The sequence below is a fragment of the Ambystoma mexicanum genome, chromosome 6p (assembly GCF_040938575.1).
Source record: "Ambystoma mexicanum isolate Mex_15411 chromosome 6p, UKY_AmexF1_1, whole genome shotgun sequence".
Classification (NCBI taxonomy): domain Eukaryota; kingdom Metazoa; phylum Chordata; class Amphibia; order Caudata; family Ambystomatidae; genus Ambystoma; species Ambystoma mexicanum.
Genome location: NC_090935.1, coordinates 338,311,274 through 338,332,150, shown reverse-complemented (window position 1 = coordinate 338,332,150; position 20,877 = coordinate 338,311,274). Strand labels below are relative to the sequence as shown.

Genomic DNA, 20,877 nt, shown 5'->3' with positions numbered 1-20,877 from the left:
GAGCGAGCAGAACACGTAAAAGGAAAACGCATTTTAGGTTAAGGAAGTTTAGGTGGTAACCTAAAGGGTTGAGGGACTTGTTTAAGGGAGAAGTTAGTTTCCTCCGAAATGAAGAACATTTTTTTTTTTTAAAAAGAAAAAATATTTTCTGCAGACGAGCACTGCGTTTAAATGTGGATACGTGAGGAGATTGTAAAACTGTACAGCGCTTGCGTGTCTATTTACTAAGAATGTGTGGCGTAGTATGCAGGGTTTGTGCTGGTCATTGTCCCAAAAGGCTGATGCGTGATACAAAGTTCTTTGGGATGTGGTCTGCTACCTTCCTATTTCAGGTAGTGCTTCTCAACAACGTTGTTGGCACATATGTTTTTTTTAATGACTAGGCACACCCTCTACTCCCCTTGATTAGGCAATTAGGTCATTTGTTGCCTTTGGAGATGATTTGCGGCAGAGGTTTGAGCACTTCAGAATTCCTCCGTTGTTTGAGCCTTCATTTAAAAGGAAATGTGCACAGACTGGCACACTGGACATAGTTTTGATGGTGGCTAGAAAGGGAGGAACATGGCTCTCTTGTAATGTGCAACTTTTTGGTATCTGCACTCTGTTTTCATTAATAAGTACTTTAATACATCAGTTTTAATTGCACAAACGAAGTAGATATGCTCCCATCCGTTATTGCCTTTCGGTGAAAAGACGGCTGGCTCAATGTGCATGCATGTGGAAACACAATGTAAATGTTTCTAGTTTTGCTGTTGCACCTTTTTGAGAATCGCCTAATTTTTCATACGTCAGTTGAGACCCAAAATGTTGCAATGAATTGTGACCTACAGTATGAAATCCATGGTGGATCTGCGCTCGCTACTATTACTTTACAGTGCATCACTTGATACATGGGAACATTTTCAGCATAAAAGATGTGGGTTGTTGGGGGTGTATTTTTCGATATACTGGTGGTTGTGTAATCTGAGGTAGCTTGTGTGCCTTGTGTGCTTGGAGATGTGAAGTGCTATGGGAATGCTGGCCTGATGGAACATGGAATCTCTGGAGGTTGTTAGGGATCTGAAGGATGGTTTTCTTTAACATCCTCTCCTACCTGATACCTGTAATAAAAGAAATACTTTCCTTATATGTAATCCTGTCTCCAGCGTTGTTCCTGCTTGATGCTTGCCTTACATGATGCCTTGGATACCAGACTTGGCAGCGAGGTACAGAAGAACCCGCTACACAAAGGGAGGGACACGCCTACAGTGACAATCGCCTCGTCCCCAGCACCTCCAAAGGCAGAAGTTGGAGAACACTGCTCATCCTGGTAAATGGAGCCAGAAGTACACAAAACACCCTTAAGTGACTGCTCATATCTGTAAAGGCATCATAGCTTGTCAAACTGTCTCTAATTCCGGAGATGATTCCCAGACAAAGTGATTTCGGTGCAAATGTCATGTGGTTCATGAAGAGGCAGGAATTGACAAACTGGGGGGTGCAATACACAAAATGAGAAGAGGGGACGGTCAAGCGTTGCGATCCGGAGTGAACGGGAAGGACAATGAAGAGATGCAAGATAGCCAGGGGCAATCCCATGAATGCATCTGAAGATCAGATGGAGGAATTTAAAAATAATGCTGCTGAATTGTGAGCCATATATATGGTGTGTGTTTGGGGGTAGGTGGTTGGGGTTGTGGGGTTACAGGTTGAGGTGCAGGAGAGTAGTTATGCAGAATTGCCCCACCACCATTTAAAGAAAAAAAAACACCCTAGGACAATTGCACGAGTAATGTGCAAATGAGGAAGGTGACCTTATTTAAAACGTGTACATCCGGTTTGGATCACTGTTGACTGATCACCGTAAAGTTGGAGGCAGAGAAATGGGAGGCCCCCCACGCATGAGCGTGGGTGATGCCAGGACATGTAGTTCATGTTGTACGGATTGCTGTCATCTGTGCCAGTCCCATGACTTCTAGGTGATTGGTTGAGTAAACATTTTAGCTCTGCATACAGAGCGCACCATTCGTTTCTCCAAGGTCCCCTATACATACAGCATCATTTAAGTGGCACAGGAGCACACAGGAGGAGTGCATTTGGGTTTACTGCAAAATAATTCCCAGACTCACTTTAAGTGGAAAAGGTCGCTTTAATCTGACGGGCCACACCTCACAAAAACTCGCTAACCTGGCTCCCTGGCCCTACAGACTAACGGATCAATTTAATAATTGGCAAAACAAATAAATAACCTAGTTATTTTCATCACTTCCTGTCCCTTGCTCCCTCCCCTTCAATTCCTCTGAACCTTCATTCCCGCTTTTTCCCATCTTCTCCCCGAGGCCATGCTCCTGATCCTTCAATACCTCTTCCCCCGCTTTGTACCCCTAGGGGAACGCCTGTTCGTGCAAACAGCACCACCCTCCTCCTTTAACACGCTAGTACCCTATCGTGCTTCTTGCTAGCCCTCCTCCAAAGGGCGATGTCCCCGGCACCAGAAAAACCCTCCCATGAGGTTTTCTTTCTGCCCCACCCCTTTCCTACCCCTCTTCTCATCTATCTCCAACTCTTTGTGGTATCCTCCACAGCTATCTTAACATCACCCAAGTAGTACATGTTTCCCACGATTGACAAATGCACCCCATCATCCCGAAATAATTCAGTATCCTCATAAATGATCTACTGGTGCGCTAGCGTTCGCACCCTCCAAGACCTGCAAAACTTCACCATCTCCCCGTTGATTTTTTTTCCCTCGTCCTTTCTACCACACCTTCATTCACAGCCCCCCTCCATACGCTCCTCTGCATCAACTTGGTTCAAGCCAACCCCACCTTGGGCCATATCTCTCTCAACCAACTCGGATCCCTCTTCATCTTATTTATCAGTGCCAACCCTGTATACCTAACCAAATCGTTCTCCCCTGCATGTAAAATTAGAGCCGCCGGAACCCCATGAAGCTCCCTCATACCCGCTAGCATAGGCAGCAGTTGGTCCTACCTGAGCTCCCCCACCCCAGACTATCTCAACAAAGCAATGTTATAACTACACGCCAACTGGGTCCCAAAAACACTCTTTGCTGCATTATTCCCTTCCCATTTCCCTATAGAATGTCCACATATCCAGATCTGCAGTAAAACAGATCTGCAGCAACTCACCACTCGTCTGTGCCACATCTGAAAAAGAACATTTTTATGAGCCTTCTCTCCACCAACCATATCACCCTACCACCCCTCAATTTATTTTCTTCACTAACCGACCCCATTTCCCAGATCTCTAATGTATCCCATGTACTTTGCCGATTTCCATCGCCACAAACTCTAACATTTTCTTCAGACAGATCCATCGTACTACCTTCAGATGCCACCCCCATCCAAAAAGAATGAGTCAACAGTGCTCTCCTCATAGCCCCCAAAACATGAGCTGCAGACCCGTTTTCATGCTTGAAAACCAAACCCTCTCTTCTTTTACATATTTCCCGCCACAATGCCCCTGCCGTCACTGGACACACATCTTTTCTACCTCTATCCAGAAGCACCCAAAAGCCTTTTTCTTTCTGATTTTTGATCTACAAATCTTTATATCTATGCTGTTTTCTGATTAATTGGGACATCCCTCCACAGCAGACATACTTCTCTTCTCCACGCTACCAGTTCCAACACCCAAAATGCCCTAAAAAGCAACCAAATAAAACATGTTGAAAACATGTCACTCTCCCATGCAGACCAGCACGCTCCCTCCAAATCCTTGGACAACCACAATAACGGGGCCACTGAAACTGGTCTCCTGCTATCCTTCTTTCCCCTGCCCAGCTTTCCAACATTTCACCCCAACTGGGCTGAAAGCCTCAAACTGTTTTCCATAAAAAGCAATGCCCTCAGATTTCCCTGCTATCGTTGCCATAGACCAACCCTTTTCCATACACCCCAATATAAATTCAACCAATCATCCCTTCTTCTCTCCGCATCCTCCATACCCTTCCAACTGCGCGCCCCCCTTTTTAGAAAGTCCAACCATGCCCTCTTGTATTCGGCTCTAGACGCAAAGGGCTAGAGAACCTTCTACTAAATGCAGTGCTCTGTTTCCGAGCTACCACAGCTCCTCCGGGATCCGATGCCCGCTTACGTCCACTTCTGGTGGCATCCCACGGAATCTCTGCCACTGAACATGAGATAATGCATCAGCGATGCCATTCCCCTTCCCTGGCACGTTGCTCTAAACACCACATTCAACTTCAGACATCGCAGTACAAATTCTCTCATGAGCCTGGCTACCCTGTGGTCCCTGGCTGGCTGGCTGCCTGCTCACAATATCGACCACCGACTCAATGTGGATGTTAAAATTAACTTTCTTATTCTGCAACTCGCCTCCCCACAACTCCAGTGCCACTAGCAACAGGAAAACCTTGAAAAAGTCTATGCTCCTCTCTCCTCTCTGCTACTGCTGAGGCCACTTTTCTGCACACCACTTACCCCTCCAGTACACTCCAAAAACTTGTGAACGTACCGCGTCTGAAAGAAATTGAACATCCCATGCAACTGGGTCCCCCTGCAGCCACATTGACACTCCATTAAATACTTAAATCTTAGCCAAATCTTGCAATCCTGCCTGACCGCTCCTGAAATCCTCACTCTGTGATGTGGATACTTCGCCCTACCATAGAACGTGCCATGTTCCTGCAAAACGTGTGACCCGGGGCCACAACTCGACGTGTGAAATTGAGACGCCCTACCAACTTCTGCATGTCCACCAGCTTCATTTTGTGGCCCGCTATCGCTTTCTCCAGCAACACTACAAGCCTGCTCACCTTGTTGTCTGGCAAGCGTGAGATCATGGCCACTGAATCTAGCTCTATTCGTAAGAGAGTCAAAACCACTGACGGCCCTTCAGCTTTATCCTCCACCAATGGCACGCCCAAATCCTGCATCAATGTCTGAAAAACCTCTGGCATCCGCGGACATTCCCGTTCTTTGCCCCTCCCCCACTGATTGTTCAAATAATGCAAAACTCCCTCAAAACCAGAACTGTAAGTAAAAAAACATTGCAGAAAACAGCTGAAACACTCAAACAATGCACCTGAAACTGCACAGCCGATTGGCAACGCTTTGTCAGCGTAAATTATGACCCTCGAACTGCATCCCCAGCAACCAAAAATCCACTGGATGCAACGGTAACGAACGAAAAGACGTCTTGATATCAGACTTGGCCATGAATGCACCATGCCTTTCCTTCCTCACTAAGCCCACTGCCTGATCCACACAGGCATCGGACACCCCACAATCTTCCGGTTCAATGAAGTCATTCACTGCCGTGTCCTCTGGCCATGATGAGTGATGAATGAATCTGAATTCCCTGGCTGCTTTCTTGGGCACAACCCCTAAAGGAGAAACCACTAGATCACCAGGCAAATACGAAAACGACCCAACTACTCTTCCCAACCTCACCGCCTTCTGCAGCTTCAACCTTACACTTCCAAATTCTCCCGAGCAGACTTCAAATTATCCGCCCACCGCTGCATCCTCTGACCTTGATATCCCAACTTAAACCTTCCCCCAAAATCCTGGCCCTTTCCAAATCTGGGTAAAAACAGCCATTCCTCAAACACCTCTACCTTAACTGGAGTATAAGCCTTTGCCCACAACTTCTCGCCCCCTTCCTCCATCACCTGTTGCAAAACATTGTGTAACGGGATGCCGTCCCGCACATCTGCTACACTTGTGCCTAAATTTGCACACTGTTCTAGTTAAATGACTAGCATGCTGCTGATGGCTGTCCCCTGCCTCTCTCCCCCTCTCGCACCCCATCAAAGGCGGGGTGACCATGAAAGCGCCGGTAAGACACAGGTAAATGACTTGTTGTATGCAGCGTCTGGGCTGGACACATAGGCGCCATCCACTGTAACCATAATCCATATCGATCTCTCCCCATACTGCTTGGTTGTCCTCACCCATCCTAGCCTAAAATTCCTCATATCTCACCCATGCAAACCCGCCAAAACTCATAAAGGCTTTTCTAATTGTGTCCATATATTTTAACAAAGGTACATGCCTCACTGGGAACTTTTTGCAATAAACACTAGCATATATTATAAATGCTGATGTCCAAATCTCAATTGTCATCAGTACCCTTGGCCTTGAAGCCAACTCCCGCTCTTCTTCTTTGGACCCTTTCTTTACTCACCTGCCTGTGTAAGAGTTTAAACACATCCACAAACTCCCCATCCCATATTTTCTCTTTTGTCGCCACCATCAGATGAGCACCCAGTGGCTTTGTAATGCCCATTTAAGGCATCTTCTTGGTCTTCTCTGTACTCTCACTTGTCCTTTCCATAAAAACCTCCACCACCCCTTGGGCCACTGGCTGTGACCTTGTCCATCTGTACTACAACTGAGGAGACCCTTCTGCCGCTCGCCCTCACCAATGCCCTTGCGGACACCCTCCCACCCGCCGCAGGTGCCCCAAACCCCACCCCCTGAGTGTCCCCCACCTAGTACCCAGCCTGACCCATGCCGCCACCCGTTCCCTTTCTTGCTCATCTCTTGCTGCCCCACCATCACCTAGACGTGTCATCCTGGCCTCTGCATCGCCACTCCTCCTCCTTTATTTCTCCATGCCAATTTCCCTGCTGTCTTCCTGAACTCCTTCTAGCCCCAGCCCCATCTTCCCCTTCAAACCTTAAACCACTCTGCACCATTTCTATCCCAAACAACTCTCCTTGATCCTTCTACCCCCAAAGCATACTTTTAGTCCTTAAATGTATCCTCCCTACCATATACCATTCAGGTTGCGAGCACTAGCCTTTCTGGGTACATCCTTCCTACTCTTCTAGGCCTCTTTGTCCCATACCTCATCCCGCCATGCTGAAGGGATGCAAGCCACTACCGCTGTGAGGGTGCTGTCTGAAGCCACTCTGCGCTGTGACCTCCCCTCCCTGGGCCCCTTCACACCACTAACCTATTGTACTGCCCTTTCAAACTGAGCTTTTGATACTCTGCTGAAAATGCTAAGTTCCTCCTGCAAAGACCGATTGTCCACCAAACCCTCTATAGCACCCTGATTTGCCATCCCGCCCCAAAAAGAACTTAAGCCTTTTCTGAACGCCGACCTCCCCCCTAAGAAAACCCCAAAATGTGTGTTTATCACCTAATGGGATAAATCCCCTTGCTCCGCGCTTATTTACTGTATGTATTAGAAATGGGCAATTAAATATTGTTCCCAAATACCTGAATATCCTTCCCCTGCTCTGATGCCTACTCCCCCTACAAATGCCTGGCTGCCAGCCACCTGCCACAGGCACACAGGCCAGATATTCCCCTATAAAGGAAAGAAAACTACCGAAGACCTAGCAGATTCTTTAACTTAAACTGTTTCTTTTATTTAGTCACTATTATTCCTTTTTTTTTTTTTTTTAAAGAATATTTTTTTTTTTATTTAGCATATTTTATAGTTTACATTTAAACTTCTTTTTATGCTGTTTACTGAAAAGAGAAGAAGAGAAAGAAAAGGAAAAAAAACAAAACAAAGCAAAACAAAAAAATAAAGAAGTTAAAACTCTTAATAGTGAAGAAAAACCCCATTCCCGTCCTGAAAATCTAAAATCGCTCCATCGTCATCTGTTTTATTCTTCTCATCTCGGTGAAGCCTTTTCCCCGTCTTCTATCTTTAGTCTCTCAAAGATTTTTTTTGACGTAAGCCATCAGAGCTAGAAAAAAAGAATTTTTTATTTCCCCCGTCCCCCAAAAGACTCACATAACCAGAGGGCACACGGCTTGGCACTTACACCTACAAAAGATCCCACGCGGTGCTAAAAAACCTCTACCATCATTGATTGACACAAAAAGCAAGAACTGTGCACAACACTGTGCACCACACTGCCCCCTGATGCCACAGCGGTGCACCACACTCCTGGACTGGAGACAGAAGAAATAAAACCGTGGCCAAGGAACATACTCCGTGGACATCCCGGGCCTCCCTGAAAGCACACCCAAACCCCCCCTCCTCCCCAGTGCCACACTATTAACGGAATTGGCCCCCGCACCATAGGAGAAGAATGGAGAAAGAATCCTCTGAGCCTTGACTATTGGTAAGAAAACTAAGAAATGAAAGGCCCTTGCTCAAAAGAAAAGGTAACTGGGAGGGGCAGTGTTTATTCACAACGCCACCTGATTCTTTTTTTTTTTTTTTTTTTTATTAACCTGCCCGCCCGTACACCCAGGACCCAACCACTTCATCCAGCAAAGAACCACTAATGCCACCTAACTGACGGGGCCCACGGCAGAGGAGGCTCAGGAGCAGCGACTGGACAAATGCAAAGCTTACAAATGTTGCTTTCTCACAAAGCTTCTCTGCCACCATATACAGCCCGGGCAACAGCGCTCTAGGTGGAGGCTAGCTCTCAGGGCTGTGCAGTGCCCGAAATCACCCCGGGGGGCCACCCTTCCAAGCTACGATTGGTAGTTCACAAGTGGTACAGCTCTTCCGAGGGCTGCGCCCCTTAATCTGACATCCCACGGCATCATTAAAATAGCGTGGGAATGCATAAAGGATTGTGTGGTTGGATACAATTGACCTTATAGAACCCTGAAATATCATTTCATTTTCATTTTTTTAATACTCAAAGCAGTTTTATTTTGCGACAGTGCTACTTACTACGGACAGCAAGGCTTCTGATTTGAATGGTCATCCATACCGATTTTTCTGCACTATAACCATTTAGTTAATCCTCGCAATCCTTGGCTGTAAAGCGTTCAGTGGGGGAAATGTATTTGTTTATTTTTGTTCACAACAGAGTTGATCAGACAGAGTAAATCCTCATGTTCCCGTCACTAGATTGCTAATGCAATGCATGTTCAATAGTTCTGTACAGTAGCCTTGATTTATTTACACAGAGCACTTATGCAATTATTATGCTTTGTAAAATGTGCAGTCAAAGTGCTTGCGCTGGCGGCTTGCGCTTAACCACTAGAAAATAGGTATGTTATTCAAAAAATGTGCAAAGTCAATGTGTTTGTGCCATTTATTGGAACTCTTGATGACAGTCGACACTTGTTTCAACACTAGGTCGTGCTCAAGGCAACTGTTTCTGGGTGTGAATATCCCCAATTGGTGATGCTCCAATATTCAATGGTCCTAATCCATTCATGTGTACATTAAATCTTTGCGGTATGTTCCACTCTATTGGTGTCATGTGACGTGAAGCGCCGGTATGATATGATATGGCATTTGTAACGCGCCTATACACAAGTGTTTCAAGGCGTGACGAGGCAGGGAGGGGGGAACAAGGGGAGACAGACAGCGATCCTACTAGGCCAGGTGTCATTCAGATCGCGCAAGTGCATGGGTAGGGGGGACGGGAAAAGTGCAAGGGGGAAAGGGAGAGGGGAAAGTGCAGTACAGGGTTAGTAATGAACAAGATAAATAATAAGGGCCAGCTGGTGGCAAGTGCAAGATAAGTACAGACAAGTGCTGGGAAGGGGGGCTGTAGGGATACAGAGACAGTCCTGCAGTGCAGGGGTTGCCAGGAAGGCAGTGCAGGGGAGAGTGGCTGGGACAAGGACCGAGATTGGTGAGTGGCCCAGTAGCTGATTCAGTACAGTTTCAGTGATTTAGCAGGGGAGAGGGAGAGAGAAAGCAGAAGCAAAGAGGAAGGTTTTGAGGTGCTTCCGGAACTGGAGATGGTTCTCCTCAAGTTTCAGGGAGGCAGGAAGGCTGTTCCAGAGGGAGGCCCCTGCTGCGGAGAGAGATCTCCCCCCAACTCGTTGCTTGGAGAAGCGGCTGACCCTGAGGGAGTTGGAGGCAGAAGAGCGAAGGTCTCAAGAAGGAAGATATTTAGGAAGGGAGAGTTGAAGGTAATTTGGCCCCAGGCCCCAGAAGGCCTTGTGGACAATGCAGAGGGTTTTGAACTTAATCCTCGCAGCCACAGGGAGCCAGTGAAGCGATATCAGTCCTGGAGAGATACGGTCCTTGGGCTTGAGGCCAAGGATAAGTCTCGCAGTCCTGTTCTGGATGAGTTGCAGAGGGCGGAGAGTAGAGGCAGGCAGATTTAGATAGAGGCTGTTACAGTAGTCCAGCTTCGAGAGAACCAGGGCTCTGGAGACAGTGAGCTTCTGGGGGAAGGAGAGGAAAGGAAGGATACCTCTGAGGAGGTGCAGCTGGTAGTGTGACTTCTTAGAAACGTCAGAAATGTGAGGAGAGAAGGAGAGTGTGGAGTCGAAGATGACCCCGAGGTTTTTTGCCTTTCAGGTAGGAGCAGGAAGAGGGCCAAGAGAGGCCGGCCAGAGAGCTGCAGGGAAGGAGGGAGTGGGTGTGCCGATGAGTAGAATCTCAGTCTTACTGGCATTAAGGCAGAGGTCGTTGGCGGCACACCATTCCTGGATAGCAGAAAGACAGTCAGAGATGAGGGAAGGAGAAGAGGAGGCCGAGGGTAGCCTGAAAATGAGCTGGGTATCATCCGCATAGCACTGAAAGTTGGGGCAGAGAGCAGCGATGCGGTGGGCGAGAAGTGCCAGATACTGGTTGAACAGCCAGGGAGAGAGGTTAGAACCCTGGGGGACACCACAGGTAGAGAAAAAGATGTCAGACAGGAAAGACCCCAGTTGGATCTGGGAGGGTCGATTTGAGAGGAAAGAGGTCAGCCAAGCCAGAGCCTGACCAGTGATACCCAGGTTATCACGGAGACGGTTAAGCAGGATGGTATGGTTGACAGTATCAAAGGCAGAAGAGAGATCAAGCAAAATGAGAACACATGGAATGTTAGAGTCAAGGTTCGAGAGCAGGTCCTCACGGATGTTCAGGAGAGCAGTTTCCGTGCTTCTGGCAGCTCTGTAGCCAGACTGATAGTCATGAAGGCTACCGACAGATTCAGCATGGAGATTAAGCTGGGAGATGGCAAGTTTCTCCAGGAGCTTGCCCAGGAAAGGAGTGATAGAGATAGAGCGATAGTTAGCTGGGCAGGACGGGTCGGAAGAGGGTTTCTTAAGAAGGGGGTGCACAAGGGAGTGCTTGAGAGGGGATGGGAAGACTCCAGAGGCGAAGGAGTGATTGCAGAAGTCAGCAAGGGCAGGAGCCAAGGAGTCGATGTGGTCCTTAATAGTTTTGGAGGAGCAGGGGTGGACCTGTGTTGACAAGACTTTCATAGATTGGACTTGTCTCGAAACCTCATCAGCGGAAAAAAGAGAAAAGGCAGAGAAGGAGAGGGGAGGGGTGGCTGCAGAAGGGCAAGAGGATGGGCAGGGAATAGAGGGGGGGAGGTGATGGGAGGAGAGTGAGGACAAGATGTCCTGAGTTTTTGAAATGAAGTGAGAGGCCAGTGCCGTACAGAGGGCCTGGGAGGGGACAGGAGAGGTAGAGACTGCAGCAGGGTTGGCCAGCTCCTTGCAGATTTTAAAGAGTTCAGCCGAATTGTTAGATGCCGCAGTGATGCAGGCTTGGATAAGGGCTCTCTTCTTGGTGAGAACAGAGAGCCGGTATTGCCTTTGGAGCAGGCAACAGGCCAGTTTGTCAGAGGATGAACATGAAGCACGCCATTTCCTTTCTGCCACCCTGCACAAGCGTTTAAGGGTGACGAGATCCGAGTCATACCAGGAGTTACATTTGGCTTTGGGCTTCAGGCGGATTCTCATAACCAGGGCAAGGATATCAAGAGTATCAGATATAGCAGAGTGGAGAGGGCTGTGTCAGGGTGGGAGTCAGCCGAGGGGGGAAGAGGGGGTGAGAAGGTGGCAGCGAAAGCCTCAACTGACACACGCTTCATGGGTCGGATGACCGAGAAGGAAGATGGCAGTGATGAGGGTGGCTTTGCCTGAGGGGTAGGGAGGGTGAGGTGAGAGGAGAGGAGAAAGTGATCACTCCAGGAGAGAGGGGTGGAGAGAGGGACAGAGAGGGGAAGGTCAGAAGAGATCAGGGCATCAAGAGTGTGCCCAGCAGAATGGGTTGGCCCAGACGGGAGAATAGAGAGTGAGAGAGAGTCGCAGAGGTCGCGAAAGAGTCCAGAAGGGGGACAGGAGGCATCCAGGTGGATGTTGAAGTCTCCAAGAAAGAGGAGTTGAGTGGTTGAGGACCGGAGTGAGGAGGAGAGGTCCGCCCACTCGGAGAGGAAGGAGGAAATTTGACCAGGTGGCCGATAGATAGTAGCCACGGTAAGGGAATGGCTAGGAGAGAGAGAGAGTCGACAGACAAGACATTCAAAAGAGGAGTAGGTCTGCATGGGAATAGCAGTGGCAGGAATCCACTCAGGGAAGATCAGGGCCACACCCCCTAGTACGGTTGGGCCTGGGCACGGAGAGCATCTTGTAGCCGTCAGGTAGGAGTGTGTCAAAGCTGGTGACAGAGCTGGCCGTGAACCATGTCTCAGTGAGACCGAGTACGTCAAGGACCAGTTCCTCAAGAAGGCGGCAGATATCAGAGGAATGTTTGACAGCAGAGCGAGAGTTAAGAGTGGCAATGTGGAGAAGGTTGCCATCTTTGAAGGACTTCCGGAGAGGGGTACAGATCAGAGGTATGCCCTGCGGAGGAGAAGGAGCACGGGAGGGGGCAGGGAGGGAGGGTAGAGGCAAGGTAGCCGAGGACAGAGGAGGGGGGCCAGCAGGCGAGGAAAGGAAGTTGATGAGGCGCTGGAAGCGTCTATCAAAGAGGTGAAGATTGGCCTGAGGGCCTTGGACCAAGACGGTCCCATTAGCGTAGACATTAATGATGGCCTTAGAGGAGTGGAAGGAGGCCAAGAGGACGTCCCAGCGGGTGCCACCATTAATGGGAGAAGAGGAGAAAGGAGAGAGCACAGAGACCATATGAAGGGTCCATAGGTCAGGTGAAGGCACGAAAAAGAGGATGTCAGTGAGAGTTTCCTTAGAGTAGGCACTGGTGTAGGTGTCGGCGATAGGGAGGCCTGGGTTGGAGACCAGGATCTTTTTAAACTTTTTCCTACCAGATTTAGTGAGGAGAGCAGGATAGTCAATGGAGAAGCAGTTAGAAAAGATAGGTGAGATAGAGAGCACCATGGGACAGGAGGGAGTGGGGGGGTAGGACAAGCAAGAGCGGGCAGGAAGAGAGCAGCAGGCCCTAGTTTACCACAAATTCAGAGCACAGTGAACACAGTAATGTATATCAGGTACCCAGTGGAGAGGCCACCTAAGTTTGTGGGTGTTAACTGGATTAACAGGTTAACGGGTGGAGCTAACCACGGTGGACCAGCGCCAAGCGTCCCCTGAGGACACCTGCAGACACACAGGGAGCCGCAACTGTAGGAGTCGCCCTTGGCCTTGGGTCCCTTAGCCGCAGGGGGCTGCCGGGCAGAGGGCTGCCCAGGAGGGGATGGTTATAGGCAGAGGGAGGAGAGGAAGGGGAGGGGGGTGTGGGCGGGCAGGGAGGCGGGAAGGGAGAGGAGGACCAGGAAATGGGAGGGGGGAGGAGGTACAACAATGCGTTCAGAGCGCGAAAGCAAATATTCAATTTTTCCGCACAAAATCAACTCACGGAGGCCCGCAAGGGCCAGGCAGGGCTTCCTTGGCCTGCAGTTCCCTCAGGGCTACCGGCGACCGCTCTCCCACGCTCTGCTGAACAAAGAAGCGAGCAGGGGGAGCGGCCGTCGAGTAGGCCAGAAGGGAACCAGCCAGGCAGCCAATCGGAGGGGGGGTGGGTGGGCAGGGAGGCAGGAAGGGAGAGGTGGACCAGGAAATGGGAGGGGGGAGCAGGCACAACAACGCGCTCAGAGCGCGAAAGCAAATATTCAATTTCGGTCAGAATACTATTTTCAGAGTCCTCATTATTAAGTGTTAATTCTTAACAGGTAGTACATAGTTCATTGGGATGGTTCATTAAGGATTAAGACTTCACGCTATTTTGAAAAACCAGAATTATCAAACAGCGACATGGATTTTATCAAAATGCTTACAGGTGGGGATGCGCTTTCTGGCGCTTTCCAAACAGCCACCCCGCTGTTTGAGTGACAGCTAGGCTGTGCATGAACGGAAGAAACCTGCTTAAAAGGCAAGCGTTGTGGGACTGAAGACAGCCAACCACTGGGTAGAACAACCCGACGAAGAAACTGTGTACGAAGCTTGCTGCGTCCTCCCTGACCTTTGAATTGCCTGATGAAGCCCTGCTACTGTGCTGACACTCCTTTTACTGATCGACAAGAGAAGCTCCGGAAGGGACGACTTCTTCCCTTGGGTTAGTGGGACCAACTAACCCTGAGACGAACTCCACTGGACCACCATACCCGACTGGCAGTACTTCTTTGCTGCTGCAGGAACCGAGTGCCAGGACTCGAGAAATCTGTAGTAGAGTGCAACGTCTGCAATCCATCCAGAAGCTCCAGGAGTCTCACAAGGACCCTCCAAAAGCAGGTTGTCCAGAGCTCGAGTCCCCTCACCAGAGTGCAGGACTCGAGGAATGAAGGAAGCCCAACCGGTGTCCCAAGATCTGCGGTGGTGCTGTTTACCAAGTGTTGAAACAGTGAAGTGCCGCTTATCTGAAAAGAGCCCGTAGCTGGAGTCCTCCAGACGTCCTCCCTCTTGTCCCCACGATTGAGGCCCAACAACCCAAGGATCTGCATCATTGCAACGAGACAGAAGCCAGCTGGACCACTCTTCTTCTAACCAAAGATACTGTTCAGACTTGGGGTTCTCGCCTCCATGTCTTTAGCTTCACTCTTCTCAGGGGAGACTTGAAATAGCTACTTTGCTAGAGTTGATTTTAGCTCTACCCTTCAAAAGGGTAACCGCTTGTGACCCTACAGTGATTTTCTTCAACACACACTCTAACGTTGTGTAATACTTTATCTAAGTAGTGCCACAGCTCCATAGACTGCTCCAATTGACTTTGGCTGTGCTGGCTCCCTGCAGACTCGTCTAGTCCATTTGACTTTATTTACTGTCCCTCAGAGGTGATAACTTGGTTTTTAACTATTATTGCTGGGAAAGGTTTTTGTCTAGAATTCATTGGAAGATTTAAGTGCTTGCATGCTCTGAGAACCTGTTTAACCCTTTTTTCTTCCCTTAACCTTTGCTTTCTACCAACCTCAGACTCTACAAAGTGTACTAGTGATATATAAATGCCATTACTGTCCTAGTTAGTGAAGACATCTGAGGCCGTAGGAAGTGTGTCAAAAGCATCTCTACTATCTTTGTGTTGATTCTGGAAAAAGTATTAAAGTATATTTGATTGTTACATACATTGCCCTGTTGAAGAATGCTTATTTAAAAACAGCTGTTTAAATAATAACTACAAACCTTGAGTGTGTTACTTGGCTACTTATATTTGTGGATTTCATTGCTACAGCTCTACAGCTCAAGTTTACCCCTCTTGAGATATGCCTGGTTGCTCAGTCACACTACCAACTTGTGTAGTACAGGCCTATAGCAAAGGCTGGATTACCTAATACCAAGAGGACAAGTGTTTATGTAGTCTCCCACAGGGTTAATACATCAATTCTTGCCTAACAATCCTCTGCGCAGATGGCCAGGGAAGGGCCATTGCTTTTGGATCCCGACCCTGGGGGTGGACAAGTGAGGGAGAATCATCTGGGTGGAGGGGTCTTCGGAGATTGGGGATGGAGTGCACACCGGTGAGACACGGTATCCTCCTTTTCCTAAAACCAACCTCCCTTACACCCCCCATGTCTTTGTGGGCTATTGTGACCCTAACCCCATGCAAAATCCTTCACTTCTCCTGCAGGTGATTAAAGGGAATAAAAAAAGACACACTGCCCCTTTTTAAGATCCAGCTCACTCGGGTAAAGGACAGGCATGTCCAGATAATTGGGTATCGGGCGGTCAGGCAGGCTATACACTGACCATGCACCTGTAGCATGTTAATCGGTTGCAGTCGTATAAAAGGTTGGACATTCAGTAGCACATGGAGCGGCAGCAGTGGAGACACTGTGACGGGGAGGCTGAATGGATGAGTCCAACAGGGGATACCTCTGTTTCAAGGAACTAGCGTTCTGGCTTCGAGCAACAAGGAGGCAGAGAAGCAACCAGCTATAGGAGACTGTCGAACCGACATGCTACCCCTTGGTAGAGCAGAGGCTCTGCGGTGAAGAGGTGAGGGAGCTGTGCCTCCAGGGGGCCAGTGTAGGGAAAAGGGGAAGGCTGTGGACATGGTTGATTTTCCCTTATGTAAGCTGGACGTCCTTGTTCTCCTGCCTTGGCCAAGAGTGTCAGAGGGGCAGGTGGTGAAACGGTACTGCTGGTTTCCTCAGAACTTGCCAATAAAAATAACAAAAGTAATCTCAAAAAGAGTGTACACCAAGCAAGAAGTAACGCAATTTATTCTGGGCCCAGGTGCAGCTGGGAAAGCAACATTTTCACAGAATGCGGGACAGAACTGCATGAAAGGTGCTGTCGAAGATACGCCCCAAAAACTAAAGCTTTTATAATCGAGCAAACTAATTAGCATCCAACCACATTGCAACATTAGGTTAGGCCTCCATTTGAGACTAATTGGTAGAGCTACATCATTCCCCTTAGGCACCTACCTGATACCTGTAATAAAAGAAAGACTTTTCTTTTATATAATCCTGTCTCCAGTGTTGTTCCTGCTTGATGCTTGCCTTACATGATGCCTTGGATACCAGACTTGGCTACGAGGTACAGAAGAACCCGCTACACAAAGGGAGGGACACACCTACAGTGACAATCGCCTCTTCCCCAGCACCTCCAAAGGCAGAAGTTGGAGAACACTTCTCATCCTGGTATATAGCGCCAGAAGTACACAAAACACCTTTAAGTGACTTACATTATGCTCAAATGATTGTCCTGCAAACCTTGCCACAGCACCCTCGACCTACTCTGTGACATTACAGCCCACCCCTAATTCCTACATCATAGTGCCAAAACATTGAGACATTTGAGATGACCAGCGGATCTGTATTCATTGGCCTCCAGTCATCTCCATCAGTTTCTCACTGGAATTCAACTGATCATGACACTGGAGGAGCCATGAATCATTGAAAAGTTAACGTTTTAATGTTGCATGTTAGGAACTCTTCAAACTTCTTCCCAGGCTCACATGTGCTGAGGGGCCATTTAAAACCGCCATGTGACAATTTGAAACCATGTTGAAGTGTTGGAGGTGCCCGAGAATGGGCAGAGGAGGAAGGAAGTGGTGGCAGTGTAGTCGGAAGAGGAATTCACGCAGATCATATACCAGGATTGTGGTCATAGTGCAGGTTCAATTGTGATATTAGTTTGTTGTGATAAACTGCCATTCATTTCCTATTTGATTTGTAGAATGTATGTGTGAGGGACGGATATCCTTTGTTAGAGTGGTTACGATAGTTACATTAGGCAAGGAAATCCTCGTTGGGGTAGGGCTAGTGAGGCGTTTATCCAACCTTTTTGATTTAATCAAATGTTTTTAAACTCTTTACAAAGTTGACCACCTCACATTTCTGACCCCTCACACTACCTACTAAAACTGTAGCGCATGATGCACGACTTGTACCTGAGAGTTGAGGCTGAAATATATTACAGTCCAGTGCACATTTAGACATGCAATAGAAGTGACAGCTGTCACAAAGCCAAGTGAGCTCAAACACAGGCTAGACTCAAATGAATTGTCTTTCTATTTCCTTATTGGGGGGTATCTGACCAGGGGAAAACTCCAATCCACTTCCTTTGTGTCAGAATATTTGCACAAAATATCAATCTGTCAGAATAGTCCTTCACCAAGTTGTGGCCCGCTCTCAGGTTAAATGGGAGGCCTCTCTATGCTATATGTGGGGCTCTTACTGGGCTTCTTTCTGCCACAGCTGCCTCTTACGGAACTGTTTGTTACTGCCTAACCCAAGTTGCATCTCCTTGCGTTATGCTTGTGTCTAGGGAACCTTTACCTAATCCCTCTTTAGCCACCTCTCTGCCAGCTGACTCCTGTAGCACCTACACGGCAATCTGCCAAATGCTTGTTCCCCCTTCCACCTTACTCCTCCTTTGTAGACATGGGGTGAGTGCATTTTTCTGTATTCTTCTTTCTTCTCCACTTCTTCCCATCACTTCTCCTCTTAACAACTTAAGAACTCCTCCCTTCATCCTAGCAACTCCATAGCTCTTTCTTGTGCACCACTGTATCAGGTAACACTTCCACTGTACTATATGCTAACCGGTCCAATGGCACAGCGAGTAGAGCGCTTGCTTTGGCATCTGTGCAGAGCCTGCCGATGCAGGCTCGAATCCCGGCAGTGCCAAACTCAGCCTTTCATCCTTCGGAGGTCGATAAATGAGCACCACATACCGTGGGTAAAAATAAGCAGCGCTCAGATACCGGAGGGTTCGTAGTGCTATATAAATGCTAAATTATTATTATTAAAATTATCTCCCTCAGGCAGCCCCCTGTAAATGGTAGCATCTTATCTCGCTATCTCACTGCCTTCTCCTTTTAGCTCCTTCTCAGCCCAGCCTACTGGGTTCTCCCCTCCAATCGCCATCTCCCCTGGGGCATCCTGGGTCTCCAGCCTCCTGTGCGCCTCCTGCACTCTTTGTCATCTGTCTCGATATGAGTTCCTTCTCTGGACACCCACAGTCTTCTGGTGCATGCTCTTCCTTTTGACTCCACCTTCCAGCCGCTCTGGCCTAAGGGAACTTGTGTGCCACCATGTGCAGCTGGTATGGTGCTGTTTGGCTGGTGGGCTCACAGTTTTCATGTGGCACTCAGGACTGGGTAGTCACTCATTATGTGTGGTCCTCTCTGCTTGCAAAACCTTTGCTCTGCTTTGTGGGTAGACTTCCTTAGCCTAACCAGTCTTCGCTGTAGAACAGCGATAACCATGTGAGATAACTGTTTGACTGGTGCTTTAGTTTCCATCCTAGTTCACATCATGTTTTTTTCCTCTTGTAGTTTTTATATAGGATTTCTGTACCCCCCAAGGGCGGAGCAGAGTGTGCCGGTACGAAGGGCTCTGTGCGATCTCTGCCCATACTGTTTCCTAAAGGGGACAGTAGGCCTTTACTCTTACCTGTGAAGAACCCCTACTCTTAGGGTGCACTCCCAGGTCCAGCATCCCAGGGTTTATGACCACCCCAAGCCCTATTTGGCATGCACCTGCAACTAAATGACTTACGATCTGCATGAATAGAAGGATGACTAGAGGCTAAACTACCTACTAAACCACCACACTTCTACAAACCAACTGGGATCCCAATCATAATGGTAAAATAGGCATACCTAAGAGAGATAATGCCTTTGTCTTTTGTGGGAACATGGGCCGAGGGAAGGCAATATTCTCTTGACAGTTGTCTGAATGTTAGCCAGTAGCAAACCAAACCACAAAGAATGTCCAAACAAGGTTCTGTAAAAAAAAAGATACTTTTAATTATACAAATCAATTGTACCCTTAACTATCTGAAACACTATACAAACCTACAACTATAAAGGAAAGCTAGAAAAATGCTGAATGTAATAATTCAGTACTCTGTGTATTCATCAGGGAGGACAGACTGGCAAAAAATGCATCACGGAATTCAAGTAGGATATTGTCTTGTAGGAAAAACGCACTTTGCCAGTCTCTAAGCCCCAAAAGGTGGACCAGGCTGACGGGGCAGTTCAAAGTACTTAATCCGATCATGGTTGGTTCGACAGTTTTGAGACTGCTTCGAGTGGTTATTCCTGGTCATCGAATCTGGTTAAAAGGTGTGGAGATGCATTATCCCAGATGGGGAGCCACTGTCAAGAAATGCAGGTCTTTTGGCTCACCAGGAGTGGTTTGACTATCTGGCGTGGTTATGATGATGAGCACCGCTGGTTCGGGTTATTAAATGACAGAGTGGTCTAGTGGATTCAGGAAAGCTTTGATGCAAAGTCCCGGCTATTAGATTCAGCAGTTGGAAATAAGAGTGTATGGTGCAATGGTGTGTGAGCTGGAAAAGGTGACAAGGCTCTGGTGCAGCAATACAGTGTGGCACCGGTTTGATAATACAAGCATGGTGGTTGGAAGTTGAGTGAGTGCCGAAGGCGGTAGGGATGGTTCCTGCTGGGTCAACTGTGTTTGGAGTTAGCTTGAAGTGGTGACACCGACTGCAGGGGTCTATAGGACTGGGTTAGTCTTTTCAGGTTTCAAGAAGTGTGGCAGGTCCAGGTCCTGGTCCTCAGCAAGAGTCACCCCAATGTGCCCCGGGAGTGGGAAGGGAGCACAGCTGTCCTATGCCTCGGAGCACTCCTTCACCTCAATGGCTGAGGCCTTTGAAAAGTGTAATCTCCCAAAAGAGTTCGAAAGTGCAGAGGAAGTGCAGTCAGTTGCACAAACTTGCCTATTGCTGTTCCTGCTGCTCTGTGACTGGGTGCTTGGTGCCTGAAGCAAGCCGAGGATCGTGTCTACAAAAGACACTCTCAAGCATGGATCGCTGTGGAAGTGCAGTGAGCAGTCGGCTACAGTCCGCTGCAGTCCACTGTGGTCCCGTTAGCAGGAGCCTTACCAGCCTAGACTGCATCCCATCTTCGCTGAGGTGACGTGTCTTTGATACTATTTTGACTGGCTTGCTATTTATTTCCCCTCATTCGTGGCCTCTGTTGTTGGCCGAATCTGCTAAGTAATTTAATTGGCTTTGGAAGGGCATTAACAGGTTATTTGTTTTGACTGGCCTTTTCCCTATAAGCTTAGCGTATCCATGGTACTTACTGCTCTGGACTACCGAATTTCTTGCTCGATGATTGGAAATGTAGGAACTGCGGAGCGAATCAGGGAATCCTGTTTTTTCAACTGGTGTAAAGAGTACTTTTAACGTGTAATAAAAGAATTAAAGGGATGGTCTAGTAAACATTTTTATTTAAAAAATAGATAGGCAACATAAAAAAAATACTAGCATTCTCCGTTTTAAAACTTCCTATGTAAAATTTTGAGCTATTCGAGCTCAAAATTCGCAAAAGCAAGCACATGGGCGCCTCCATTTTGTGAAATGGATGCCCCGCCTGTGC

At 48.1% G+C, this 20,877-nt stretch overlaps 1 protein-coding gene across 1 annotated transcript in view; it reads left to right on the top strand.

Annotated features, from left to right (window-relative positions):
• Positions 1–20,877, top strand: part of SLC45A2 (solute carrier family 45 member 2) — a 434,015-nt gene that overhangs the window by 76,802 nt on the left and 336,336 nt on the right. The window lies entirely within an intron of this gene.